Source organism: Aptenodytes patagonicus, chromosome 5 (genome assembly GCF_965638725.1).
Source record: "Aptenodytes patagonicus chromosome 5, bAptPat1.pri.cur, whole genome shotgun sequence".
NCBI lineage: Eukaryota > Metazoa > Chordata > Aves > Sphenisciformes > Spheniscidae > Aptenodytes > Aptenodytes patagonicus.
This window is the reverse complement of record NC_134953.1, coordinates 42,214,493-42,227,223: the sequence shown is the minus strand read 5'-3', so window position 1 is coordinate 42,227,223 and position 12,731 is coordinate 42,214,493. Positions and strand designations below refer to the sequence as shown.

The following is a 12,731-nucleotide window of genomic DNA, read 5'->3' as shown; positions in this document are numbered from 1 at the left end:
CCCTCCCCCGGCACCTCTAGTTTAAAGCCCTCTTCACCAGCTTGGCAAGCCTATGACTGAAGATGCTCTTCCCCTTCTCTGACAGATGGACCCCGTCAGCCCCCAGTAGACCAGGTTTCTCAAAGTGAGTCCCATGGTCTAAGTAGCCGAATCCCTGGCTGTGGCACCAGTCCTGTAACCATTTGTTGATTCGCCAGATTCGACTGGCCCTCTCAAACCCCTTCCCTTTGACCGGCAGGATTGATGAAAAACCTACCTGCGCTCCCAAGTCCCTTACTGCCGCTCCCAGGGCTCTGTAGTCCTTCTTGATAGTCCTCAGACTGCTCCTGGCTGTGTCACTGGTGCCCACGTGAAACAGCAGCAGCGGATAATAGTGGATTGTACGAGGCTTGGTAGCCTCTCGGTGACATCCCTGAAGTGAGCCCCCCGTAGGCAGCACACCTCTCTAGAGAGTGCATCAGGTCGGCAAATGCGTGCCTCTGTACCTCTCAGAAGAGAGTCACCTACTACTATCACCCGTCGCCTTTTCCTAGTGGCGCTGGTTGTTATACAGGGGGCAGATCAGGCTGCCTTACTCAGCTCCAGCGTCTCTCCTGGTGTGATGGGTATTTCCTCTTCGGCCTGCAGAGCGGTGAAGGAGTTCTGCAAGGGCGCCTCAGGCTTCGGGGGTCTCTTCCTCCTGCTGGTCCTTGCCTTTGCAACCGTCCATTCTCCTGCGTTATTGGCCCCCCCACTCCCTTCTGCGTGTGCCGGTGGGGGAGTTTTTGGCTGTTTGGCCATGGGCTGCAGGTCCACTGCAGACTCTGCTTGGAACCAGCTATCTAGCTCCTTCTCTGCCTCCCTGATGTTACACAGTCTTTTCACTGCCTCCTGCAGCTCAGCCACCTGCTGCAGGAGGTCCTCCACCTGGGCACACCTTTTGCAGGCAGGTCTGCTGCCTGTCCCTGCCCCAGGAGAGAGGTCTGGGCAGTTCCTGCAGCCTGAGGTCTGCACTTCAGCAGTTCTGTCTAGGTGGAGGCATCGGCTGCCACTGGGGTAGATGGTGCAGACGCCCCAGCTGTAGCCCTGGCCTTTTCCCTCAGATGAGTGCCCACCGTTCTGCCTTGAGGGTCAGGTAGGACGAGTGCCCTTGTCTTGTGCCCAGTTGCTGGGTTATGTGTATGCCAAGTCCCCCACTTGCCCATGGAGTGCCTCTCCTTGGAAGAGGTGCCCTCCCTGCGTGCCCTTCCATGCAAAAATTTTTACACTGTGTGAGAAGGATTCATTTTTTTTGCGACCTGCATAGAGGTGAAGCCTTTATATCTTTCACAGGTAAGGTGCTACTGCTTGTAATTGCCTGGTGTTTCTAGCTGCATTGTGCATAGTTAGACCTTACAGGGTGAAGTGATTTCAAAGTAGCTGGATATACAAATGTATGATCCAATAAATACACCTTACCTCTTTTTGAACATCAGAAAAAGTAACTGCACCCTCAACTCCATGTGTCTTGGTTACTCACATGGAGTTGGGGCACACAGTTCAGTGCCATCTCTTGTGTAAGCTCATATATAAATGTTATCATTAAGATTTTGACTAATTGCATGGCATTTAGTGTGTATGCAAGTGCTAATAAGAATGGTGTGCTACTTTCATAAAGGATCCTAATTCATTTATTTGAGTTTTCATCTAAGTAGCAGTGAGAATCTTTTTGATGTGTTCAGCATGTGGACCAACTCCAGATGTTCACCGGAGAGGAACTGCTTGAATTTCCTAGAATGAGGGAGACTGGTTTTCACTGATGCATTACTCTCTGAGCTGGTGGTTGCGGTAGTAGGGTGGCTTGTGGGAGGCAGAGGCTTCCTACCCTGGGACCCAGGTGAGGTATGAATGCCTCAGAGCTGTAAGCTCTGATCCCTATCACTAAATCCCTGCTTTTAGGTTGAGAGGCTGCAGATTCAATTCCCAGAGAAACGAAAGGTTCAGGTACATCTGTTCAAATTGAGCTTTCGTGGCTATCATACAGCTGATTTTTCTTTTTTTCCCCCTCCCTTCTCTTCGTCTCCCCAGTTTTCAGTGTTAAGGGGTGTCCCAGGAGGTTTTGGAGAAATGCATTGTGGTATACATAGCAGAGTAGGACCTTATTGAGAGGGAAGTAGCAACACAGTGAAATGTCAGCATGTGGGATCGTGCCATGTGTTTTCTGCCCTCACTAGTGCTGTAGTAACCAACTTTTCTTCCAGCTCTGTGTCATGCAAAATACTAATGGAAATCTCTGCACCACTAAAGTGGAATAACTTCTGCAATGAATGGTTTATGACTGATGCATTGTTGTTTGTTTTAAAAAAAACAACACAGTAAGAGGCAATTGTCTGTAGTAGGCTAAAGTGAAGCGGGTATTGCTTTTGTAAGAGGTGGCAACTAAAGCACTTGCTGGCGGTGAATAGCCAGTGCAGTGACAGGACCTGTGAAGACAGATGGAAATGCCTGAACTTGCTTGTTTCCCAGTACTTTCCTGAATTAGGATAGTTGGGATAGAGCCCAATGCAGCCTTAAATGCTTGCGGGGTGTATTTTAGTGTAGCTCTTGTATAATGCACTAAATGAACACAGCATAGTCTAACTTGCTGCTATCAGAAAGAAGTGCTCAAGTGGCATTGAGGCTCTTTGCCTGGGCTTGGTAGGTTTTGGGGTGCTGGAGCAATGCTTTAGTGCATCATGGTGTGGGACTGTGAGATCTTTTCCCTCTGGGATGAGAGTCCCTCTGCCCAGTGCAGTCCTGTCCCTTGCTCCCCCAGCAGATGCCCAGTGATTTCTCTTAGCTGGGGCACAGCCTTGATGCTCTGGCACTGGAGATGGTGAGGGGCTGGTGGAGCACCACGGTCTCCCTCCAGCAGAAGGGGTTGAAGTGAGCAGAGATGCCATGAATGGGAAGTCCCTGGGAAAGGATCTGGTGGCAGGGGAGGAAGCAGAGGAGCAATGGCGGGGGGCACAGGCAAGATGCTTCTGGGGTATTTGTGGTGCCTGATCTTAGTAAGATACAATTAAGATATTGATGCTACTACATAGGTGCTGTGGCAGCCTTGATTAGTCCCTCTAGGAAGGGATTTCAGCACTTACAAAGCCAGTTCTCAGTATTCTAGGTAAAGTGTGTGTGTGTGAATGTATGCTTGCCTTTGGTGTGTATCCTAGACACAAAGAAATATGAAATCAGAAGTATGATTTAGGGTGAGAGCTCGCAGGCACAAGGGGTTCAGGTGTGCAGCTGTGTATAGTTCTTGCATCCTTTTGTCTTTGCTTTTAATGTTGCTTATAGTCACTAAAAGAGGTAACACAAACTTCAGCTAGAAGGAGGGAAAAGTCCGTTTATTTCCACAGACACTGCAAAGTGAAACATCTGAAGTATTTGAAGAGCTGAACATGCTGATCTTTCTGTATTTATAGCTTTAAAAATGGGGGAAGAATTAAAATAAAGAGAGGAACAATCTCTTCATTGGCTTCTCTGGAGGCAGTATTATCCTCTTCTGAATTTGAGGATTTGTTTCCTTTCAAGGACTGCTTTAAAAACATTTCCTTTTTTATAAAGCAGAGGTGAATTACTCTGTGGTCATTTATGTGAAGTGACTTGCTGTGTGCTTAATAATAACCCACATATTTTATTTGTGCTGTACTTTCTTTTTAAAAATGAAGATCTCAGGTCAGCCCCTTAGAAGACAGATTGTCTTGTACAGGGCATGTTAGATTGTCTCGAACAAAGTACCTTTCTTTTTTTAATTGGTGTTTTTCTTGCTATGATTTACATTCGCAGGGTGAGGGCAGCACTGTTCCTCCAGTGGCTTAGACAAGTGTTAACGCTGCAGGGAGGAGGAGGAGGAGGAGGAGAGCTCTTCCCTTATCTGGAGACTTTCTTAGGTAGTTACAAAGCTGCACACTTAACTTATTCTTCAAGTGTAAGTATTGATATGCAGTATATGTGCAGTAAAGCGATATGTTTTTAAGTACAGCATTTAATAGAAGTATTCTCAGCATGACTTTGCAAGTATTCCCAAATTAAACCTACCAGATGTGGTACTTCTTGTCATCAAAGTGAGTGGAGGTTTGTACGAGGCTCAGAAATGCAGCTAAAATCATACTTTCAAATCACCTCTTAGAGTAGTCCTTCTGGCCTTCCTGGACTGGTCTTCTCGCCATTCCTCCATGTCTTCCACCTCCTCATGTCCATTCCCACCTTCTCAAGGCCCTGTCATGTCCTGGGAGACCTCTGCTGCCACCACCGTCCCCCTGGGCTCATAGACGTCTCTGAGAGGTGGCTGTTACCTGAAGGGTAGAGGGAAGGAAACAGAAGCCAGATCTCTCCAGCCACTTGTCATTAGAAAGAGCAGGGACAGCAGTGGGATGTGAGGGAGCCCCAGCTGAGTGCACGGGGGGAAACTGGACCCAACCGCCAAGTCACGGAGGAGCATCTGCTGCTGTGGAAGGAGAGTGCCTTGGCTCCTGCTTGGAAAGGGTGAGTCTTGGCCCCACCTGGAGCACATGGCGTAGGTACCACAGAGTCCTGCCTTGCTGCTGGGGGCCCTGTGCTGTATTTGGGGCTTCTGATAAGGTGAGAAGGGAAGGGGAGCTTGATATTTAAACAACAGCTGCCTTTGCTAGATCAGTCACGAGGTTTGTGTGTGTAGGAATATTGTTCTGGCAAGTGTTATCAAACTCAGATTCTCTTTTCATGCTCACATGCAATTTATTTCCTAGAAATTTCAGGGAGGGGATGAAAATGTTGTAGATTGATTGTAACAACTGGTAATACATGCAGCTGATCATTACAAGTGTAAACGGAGGGCTGTTTTTTGAATGTGCTAAAGAAGGAAACTTGGTTTGGTAAGGTCAGCATCAGAAATTTAGGGTCTGTGTTGATTTTTCTTTTGTATTATAGTTTATAGAGAATGTTTCCTTTTTTCATTAATGAAACTGCTTTTGCAGTGTGTGTCAATCCATCTTTAATCCTACGTAGAAAGACCCATGGCTGTATCTGATGAGAGCAGAATCTGCTTGTGCTTTTGGGACTTCAGATACCCCTTTTGCAGCTACCAGCTCAGCAGTTAAGCCTATTACAGTAAACCCTTTAGCTGTGCCATCCAAGTTGTTTCTCACCCTTCCCTCAGTCAGGCTGTTCAGCAGACACCCCTGTAAGTGCAGGATTGTGGGGGACATGGGAGGATGCATTGCCACAGTTACTGCCCCTTCCTTTAACAAACAAAAAACAGTGTGCAGAGCTGCGAGGAGAGGAGGGGGGATCCTCATCCTGCTTGTTGCAAGTGTGCACGTTTGGATTTTCACCAGGCTGTTTGCAGTGAGCCAGAATAAAACTAACAAGTGAAGGCATCCCAATTATGATCCCACCCAGGTCATACGTGCCACTGTGTCGTGCTTGCTCAACAAGAGATCAACCTGCATGTTTACATACAGAAGTGCAACCAGGATCACAATTAATGGGTTTCAAGGAGGTCTGCTTTTCCCAGCAAATGTATGCATGAGGCTGGAGTCAGGGTTAAGCATCCCCCGAGGGCAGGGCAGGGCAGGGGAGGGGAGGGGAGGGAGAGCTGGCTGCAATTCCTGGCTATGCAGGGCTGTCTCCCCTCCCTCCCTGCGGAGGAGATGGTCCCATTCCAGCAATTAATGGGAATTAGCAGTTGCTTGGCGAGCCCCAAGACTTTGCAGATGGCTTTTAGAGGGGTGGAACAGATTCCTGCTCCTGACCCTGAGGTGTGTCTAGTTTTGGGGCCTGTGGTTAGGGGGAGGTGGATTCAACAAACATGCTTTTGCCAGATCCGAGGCCAACTGGCTTGCCAAATCTTCAGTATAAAGGTTTCTTTTGCTGAAAAGGGGAATATGTTGTACTACTGATATTTCTAAGGACCTGGGTGCTGCTGGCACATAAATTTCCTGCTTACATTGGGAACTGAAAGTGGGCAACTCCAAAAACAAATCCTGTAAAGCAGGACTGGTGGGTTAATATCATGTTGGGCTGCTCAACAGAAATGGGCAGAAACAGCCATTTTCAAATGGGTTTGTTTAATGTCGTGATTTCAATGTTTTTATGGTACCACTGCTCTTTTTGGTGTTATGTTATTGTTACCCCTTTTGAACAAGGCATTGTGGGGTCTTCTGTGCATATGGGGGAAAGTCCTTTCTACTGACAGTGACTCCTTGCTCCCAAGCACAAGATTTCTCTGCAGACCCAGCAGCACTTTTCCATTTTGAGGAGGATGTAGCTCAAGTTTCCTCCCTCTTTTCCATTATTTTTTAGAGAAAATATGTTGTTTTGTTCAGGTCAAATTTGCAAATACATTGCTGGAACTTGGTTTTTCTCTTTCCTGCCTATTTAGTGTTTTTGCACCTTTCATAAATCATTTGATTAGCTGTTAAAACTGGAAGAGGCTGTTTGGCGTTTATAAAGCTAATGGAAAACTTGATTAACAGATGCATTATAGGAGATGGCCTCTCAAAAAGGGAAGTAGTGCAAAAGCCAGTAATGTTTTCCTTGTTGACAAACTTGTTTAGAAGAGATTATTAATCCCTCACATCTGTGCAGATGCAGCTTTCAGACTCCCGGCTATTAGTATTTTTAACAGGAGCGGACTGCAGCAGGGAATTCCCCATACTCCCTTTCCAATCCAGTACTTTGGTTTCTTCAGGGAACTTGCTTGTCTTTCAAAAACCACAGTTTGGTAACTGGATGTGATATCAAAGTTTCCTTCTGACAGTTTCTGTGGTAGAAAGGAATGCAGCTCTTTCTGAAATACTAAAAACATATTAAAACTCTTCAAAGTGTAAAAGCATTGAGGTTGCGTAGTGAAAATGGGGAGGTGATGAGGACTAACAGATGAGACACCGGGGAGAGTAAGTTGCTCATGCAGGTTCAAAACTAGGCTGGTCGTACTTCTGGCTGTGGGGCCTGAGGCTTGTAAAATAATGTTGGTGATGGCGAGACTGTGACGTGGCAGTTCCTCCATCCAGAAGAGCTGGCTGTGCCTGTCAGCCCCACAGCTGCGCCTTCCCCAGCCCCACACATTTGGTTTGTGCAGCGGAAGGACTGTCAGATCTCTTCTTGTGTGGCTCCTCTTTGGAAGTGGTCAGTTAAATCAGAATCTTTATATATTTAAACTCAAAGTGTGTATTTGTTAGTTGCATTGGTGGCAATTCTCAGTATTGATCTGTTGCTTCTGGGAAAGACAGCTTGCTGCGGAATAGCCGAGGCTTTGCGGGGTGCCAAATAGCTATGCAGGAGCCTTAAAGTGCATCTCTCTCAGTTGCTTTTGTAGTGCCCGTCCAGGTTTGCTTGTCCTAAAGGGCTTTGCTCTGCCTTCAAGGCAGAGGCTTAGCAAACAGCGCTCTCAAAAGCAAACTCTGAAAGTATATCTTTTTTATAAGGCATTTCTAAATGAATACCAATCATTGTTTCCCCGAAGCCTGGGAGGTAACCATCTCTTACCATTTATTTAACTGCATGGGAAGGGTGTTGCAGCAATGCACAAATGCTTTTCAATGCCCAGAAGAAACAAGATTAAAAAGCAATTACTGTAGCCTGGCAGGGGTGTGGTCCAGAAAATTCCTTTTCCAAGTTGATGGCTTTTAGGTCAAGACAGAGGGTAGAAAACTTTAAGTATGTGAAACAAATTTCTGCTGCGAACTATGGGAACCTTTGAAAGTTGGAATAACTTTTGTGGCTAGGAGTTTCAAATTTATTTTTTTTTTCTTCCTTAGGGCTCAGCTGTACTTTGTTGCAGGTGAACTTGAGTTACTTTATTTGGGGACACATGGTGCTGCTTTCCAACAGAGATGACCCCTCAACTCCACCCTGGCCCCTAGCAAGTCATCTGCCACTTGTTAATGTGTGTGTTAAGCCCACTTAAAAAGCACTCTTACTGAGATTTAGGTATTATTTGCATCAGACTAGGGATGTATTGATTTTTAACACAGACTAATTGTTGCCCATCAGCAACAATTTGTAGACTGCTTTGTAGACTAATTAAAGCACCCCTGTCATTCTCCCAGGTATTATCTTGTAACTTTGCTTTTTACTTGCAGTGAATTAGTCAAGTGCAAATCCAGTTTGAATCCATTGCCCTCAGTGCCTATATATGCAGGTCTCTCTTTTGGCCACTGCAACAAAAGAATAAATGAATCTCTTCCCACGAGACTCAAGTCAGTGTCGCAGGAGAAAAAAGTTTCTGCTGAATTTGGTGTGTGTGGCAGATGACAGCAAAGCCTCGCTGGGAGCTTGAGGTCCGTGGCTCCTCTGAGCACGACATATTGTCAGGAGGGTTGCTGCTGAACTGCTGTGTTTTACAGCCACGAGGGAATAAAGCGCTTCCAGCACACTGATAGCAGAGCCTCTGCTTGCTTGGCCTCCGGAGACCCAAGAAACAGGCACTGTTTGTGAAACTTGGGAGCAGGCTGCACCTCAGCCGGGTCACCGAACTGCTCTGCAGACCCAGCCGTTGGAATTTAATACTCCCAGAAGGCAAGTATGTATTGAATTACTGTGCCATTACCTGTAACATGCTGCTCTGGTGAACAGATCTGCCTTCCAGCTCCCTCCTACTTCCCGTTGATAACCATGGCACCAACAGAATTAGCAAAAAGGATCATGTAAGACAATTTTAGTGTAATAGCAGATATGCTGTCTCACTTCAGCTCCACTTAACCCCTGACTTTAAGTGGGTATGAGAGATTTGTGAGATGTGTTTGATAAGTTTAAAAAAGAAAAAACCTTGCTGTGAAAGAGGGTAGGAAGGAACTGCAGCAGAGCTTCAGGCTGTCAAAGGCTCTGCTTGTACTTCTGGGTGTGCATCCCTTCGTTGCTAGCTGTCCGAGGTGAAAATTAGCTCTCTATCAAGAGAAGTTGCCTCAGTAAAAGATGTGCTTGATTTTGGCCAATTTTCTTCTTTTTCCTTAGCTTTGCTTTCCTCCCTTATGCAGAACATGCTGCCCAGGTCTCACTATGTAGCTGTTGCTTTGATGCATACCTGTGGTGTACATTTGCAGTGATGTGAGAAGAAAGTTCCTTAACTGTAGGGAAGCATCGTGTGTAAGAAGGAAGCAGGCCACTGCTGGAGGATCACTTTGTCCATGTATCTAAACGTTGTGTGAGTTTAAAATGGAGATCTGTTCTGTGTTGCATGCTTCTGTACCTTTCTCTTTCTGACCTTTGGATTCTCCTCAGAGCTAAGTTTTGTTACTGCATTTGGCTCATGTAACTTGTAGTTATAAAAGAGCTTCACTAACTTCTAAATTCGCATACCGGAGATTTCTTTGCTGAACCACCACTCAGGAGTCACCAGCTCAATATCTGCTATGTCTTCCTCTTCCATACCCGACCCAGCTTGTTCAATCATATTGTTTCCCTATTAAACAAGAGGCAAAAAAGCAGCATTTGATCTAGTTTGCAAGGCTGGTGACAGGCTCTTTGTAAGCAGCTTGTGACTGTGGGGAAACCACCTGTGAAGGTGACATCAGTGTGACGGTATAAATCTTGCCACTGTGACTCCAGAAATGCTGAATGTGAGTTGAAGGTGTAGCTAATGTAACTAAACGTGAAATGGAAATATCTCGTTCTTGGTGTTTCCAAGTTTGTTTTCAGCTGTTGTGCCTGTGCCCATCCTTTCTTTCCCTCCTGCATCAGATGTTATAACCTAAAAATAAAATGTGTTGTGCAGAAGAATGGGAAACGAGATAGCATGACAGATTTCAGCTTTCATTACCATTTTATCGGTGTTTCCACTGTGCTGAGAGGCTTTCTTCTGGTCGGTGAAATCCGTCTAGGTCAGAGCAGTGCAGACCATTCATCGCACGACTGAGACTGAGCTAATGCTCATCGGCTCTCTGGCTGTAATTAATTCAGACCCCAAATAAAAAAGAAGGGATTGAAGAAGGCAAAAGGTTGTTATAATTTCTCCGAGGTGAGCCTAACCCTTGTAAATCTCTGAAAGTGAAGGGAATAGATTTATTTTCTGTGCCGCCATCTTCTGCAGTGACTTGAAATGGTCTCTTGGTGAGGCAGTGATGAACTGTTATGCCACTAATTTAAACCACTGGTAGGGCACTGGCAATGATTGTTTGGTCTGTCTGTGGTAGACCGATGACTTAATTGGACTAACCGGGATAGCTGTGTCATTTTACAAGTGTTTGGAGAAGAATTTGAGTGGATAGGGAGAATGAAGGTCACTTTTATATTCCAGCCTCTTTGTCTACTTTGATATTGACATGTAAATTCAACGGTACAAGGCAACTTTGCCTATTGCTCATTGTACTGACGGGCAGCAAAGACTAAAATCTCTGTGGCTTTTAGTTTGACACACTTGAAACTTGCTACAGCAGGGGTGCCGTTTGCACACCTGCTTACATGTGTTTCAGAATTAGGCTTTCTCTCCCAGTGGTTTGTAAAGCATGTGTCTTTGGAGAAAGAAAAAGATCTCATTTTTAAAGATTGCAGGGGTCTTGTGAAACCTGGAGGTGCTGTGTGATCCTTTTGGTATATGAGAAGCCCCTCCTGTGCTTTCAAAGGTGGAGTACAGTTCTCCCCCCCCCCCCCCCCCTTAAACTAAGACTTGAAAATCTTGCGTGACTTGCTGCTTTTGTTGTTTGTACCTCAGGAAATACTGCAGGAGGCTTTGTATGTTGCATTTAAGCAAACCAGCTAATTTTGACACTTAATATGCCTGGTGTTAATTACTTTTCTCTCTGGTGTAAGGAAAAACTGGAAAATGAAGTCTGTTTGGTTTTACTGTCATGTGGTAGTTGTGATGTACTCTTGGTCTTGCAACTTGTTCAATACTAAGCAATAATGCACTCTTTGGCTTTTTAGAGCAAGACTGAAATTATCTGTGTTCCCACATAAAAGCTGTGATTATTTCTTCAGGCTAGTGCCAGGGGTCTCATCAGGGACCCATAATAAACTTGCTAGCTTTTGCTTAAACTCTTGAGCCCTGTCTATTATTCTTTAAGTGTTGCACAAGACTAGTCTTGAAAAACAATCTTGTAGGGCTGAAGTCAACCTTGTGGAGGGTAAGCACCAAGTTGACCAAAGTTTATTCCAACTTACTTTCTTTGGGGTTTTTTTGGTATGTTGGATTGTCTGCGTTTCACTACTTGCAGTTCCTGTTTGTCTGAGGTCTCTGACCACACCAGGCAAATTCCAGTTTGTAAGGCAGTATAAGACCTATGTGAAGGTCCATGTGGTTTTTAGTACCTTACAAGGAAATGGCTTATCAAACTGTAGGGCTTATTTTTCTGCACATTTTTGGTAATGTCAAAACTTGCTGTTTCATTGCCCTAGAGCTGTATAGGATCTCCTAGTGTTTTTTAACATAAAAATATAGAAGTATGTAGTATTACCTTGCCGTGAACCTGCATATAGTGACGTTAACAGAGCAGGAAAACATTTCCTTACCTGCCAGATCACTGTTTTAAAAGCTTAACTTTTTTTTCTGTTTATATTTGGTTAATTCTACATTTGTAATGTAGCTTGATATAAGTCCATTGATTAATTAGGCAGCTTTTGGAAGTGAGGAACTGGTGCAGAACCAGCTTGTGGTTGGGAATTCCCTGGCAGGGGCAAACAACGAAACCACAGCCCAAGAAGAGCATACACCTGGAGCTATGGGATGGGGAGATTGCAGAGCTAAATAAGTAGATGGTACAGAAAAATGCACTAATCAATAACTACTACAAAACCGGTATAGTGGGGCTGGAGATAACTGACCCTGCCCACTCTTTTTTTTTTTCTTTTTTTTTTTTCCCCTAGCTAGGTAACCTGGCCTTAGCAAGAGGGTACAGCACATCTGATTTAGCCTTTGCTGCTCTACTAAAACAGGGATCAGGAATCAAATACGTTGAGAGCATGTCTAGAGCATGTCTTTAAATGAGAAGAGCTTTGAGCTGGAAAAAGAGATGATGCTTTGCTGCTTTTCAACAATAACATTCTTAATCTTCCTGTCTTCCAGTTCTGTACCCCTGGGATAATTGAGTTGTGCTGAATTGTGAGTGTTGTTTGAAAATCTCCCCTGTCAACTGTCATGCTTTTGCCTCTGGTGACTGATGTAGTTAATTCCTCTTGTCTTAAATAACAGCCTAACTAACGTGCTTTGGGCAGAATTTTATTTTTAAGGTGGGTATGACTATTGTAAGACTTAAGTGTAGTAGATGATCTGCTGGCTATCTGGATTTCACTACTGCACGTTAAATTGTGGACCAGGCTGCAGGGAAACTCCCTTTACTTTTATAGTGGTTTTTCCAGAGCCTGCTTACTGGGCAAGACCCCATAAGTTTTGGTTTACCCTGCTGCACCATCAAGGTTTTCCTACTGATTAATACAGTGATCTGCTCTGAACAAAGTGAGCAAGAGTGAAATGGCACCCTTGCTTTTTCTCACCCTTGCTGTAACAACCCTTTTTAGCATATTAAGAGCATTACACTTCGCTTTTTGTTTGTAGTTTTGCTTTAGCAAAATAGTCTTTTATAGCTGTAAAGCCTTAAGGAAGAAAGTTTCTGGTGATATCTGTAGGAGTTGCAGTTCTTCACTGTGCAAATGCTGAAATCTATGTCTTGCTTTAATGTTTCTTGGAGCTCAGATATTTTTGGATAAACAAAGCATTTCACATACTGTGTAAACCGCTTACAGGCAACCTTTTACCCTCAGACTGGAATGCAGCCATTGTGAACGTTGCAGCGTGAACAAGGGCCTTTAACATAGTTGAG

The 12,731-nt window shown here is 44.8% G+C and overlaps 1 protein-coding gene across 6 annotated transcripts in view; it reads left to right on the top strand.

Moving 5' to 3' along the window:
- The window catches only part of SGMS1 (sphingomyelin synthase 1), a 106,480-nt gene that overhangs the window by 12,185 nt on the left and 81,564 nt on the right, over positions 1-12,731 (top strand). Inside the window, exon 1 of one of the 6 annotated variants that reach the window (XM_076339498.1) lies at positions 8,448-8,500. The exons of the other annotated variants lie outside the window; for them this stretch is intronic. The gene's annotated coding sequence lies outside the window, so the exon portion shown is untranslated. Of the gene's footprint in view, positions 1-8,447; positions 8,501-12,731 lie in introns of those variants that run through there. 6 annotated transcript variants of the gene reach the window in all.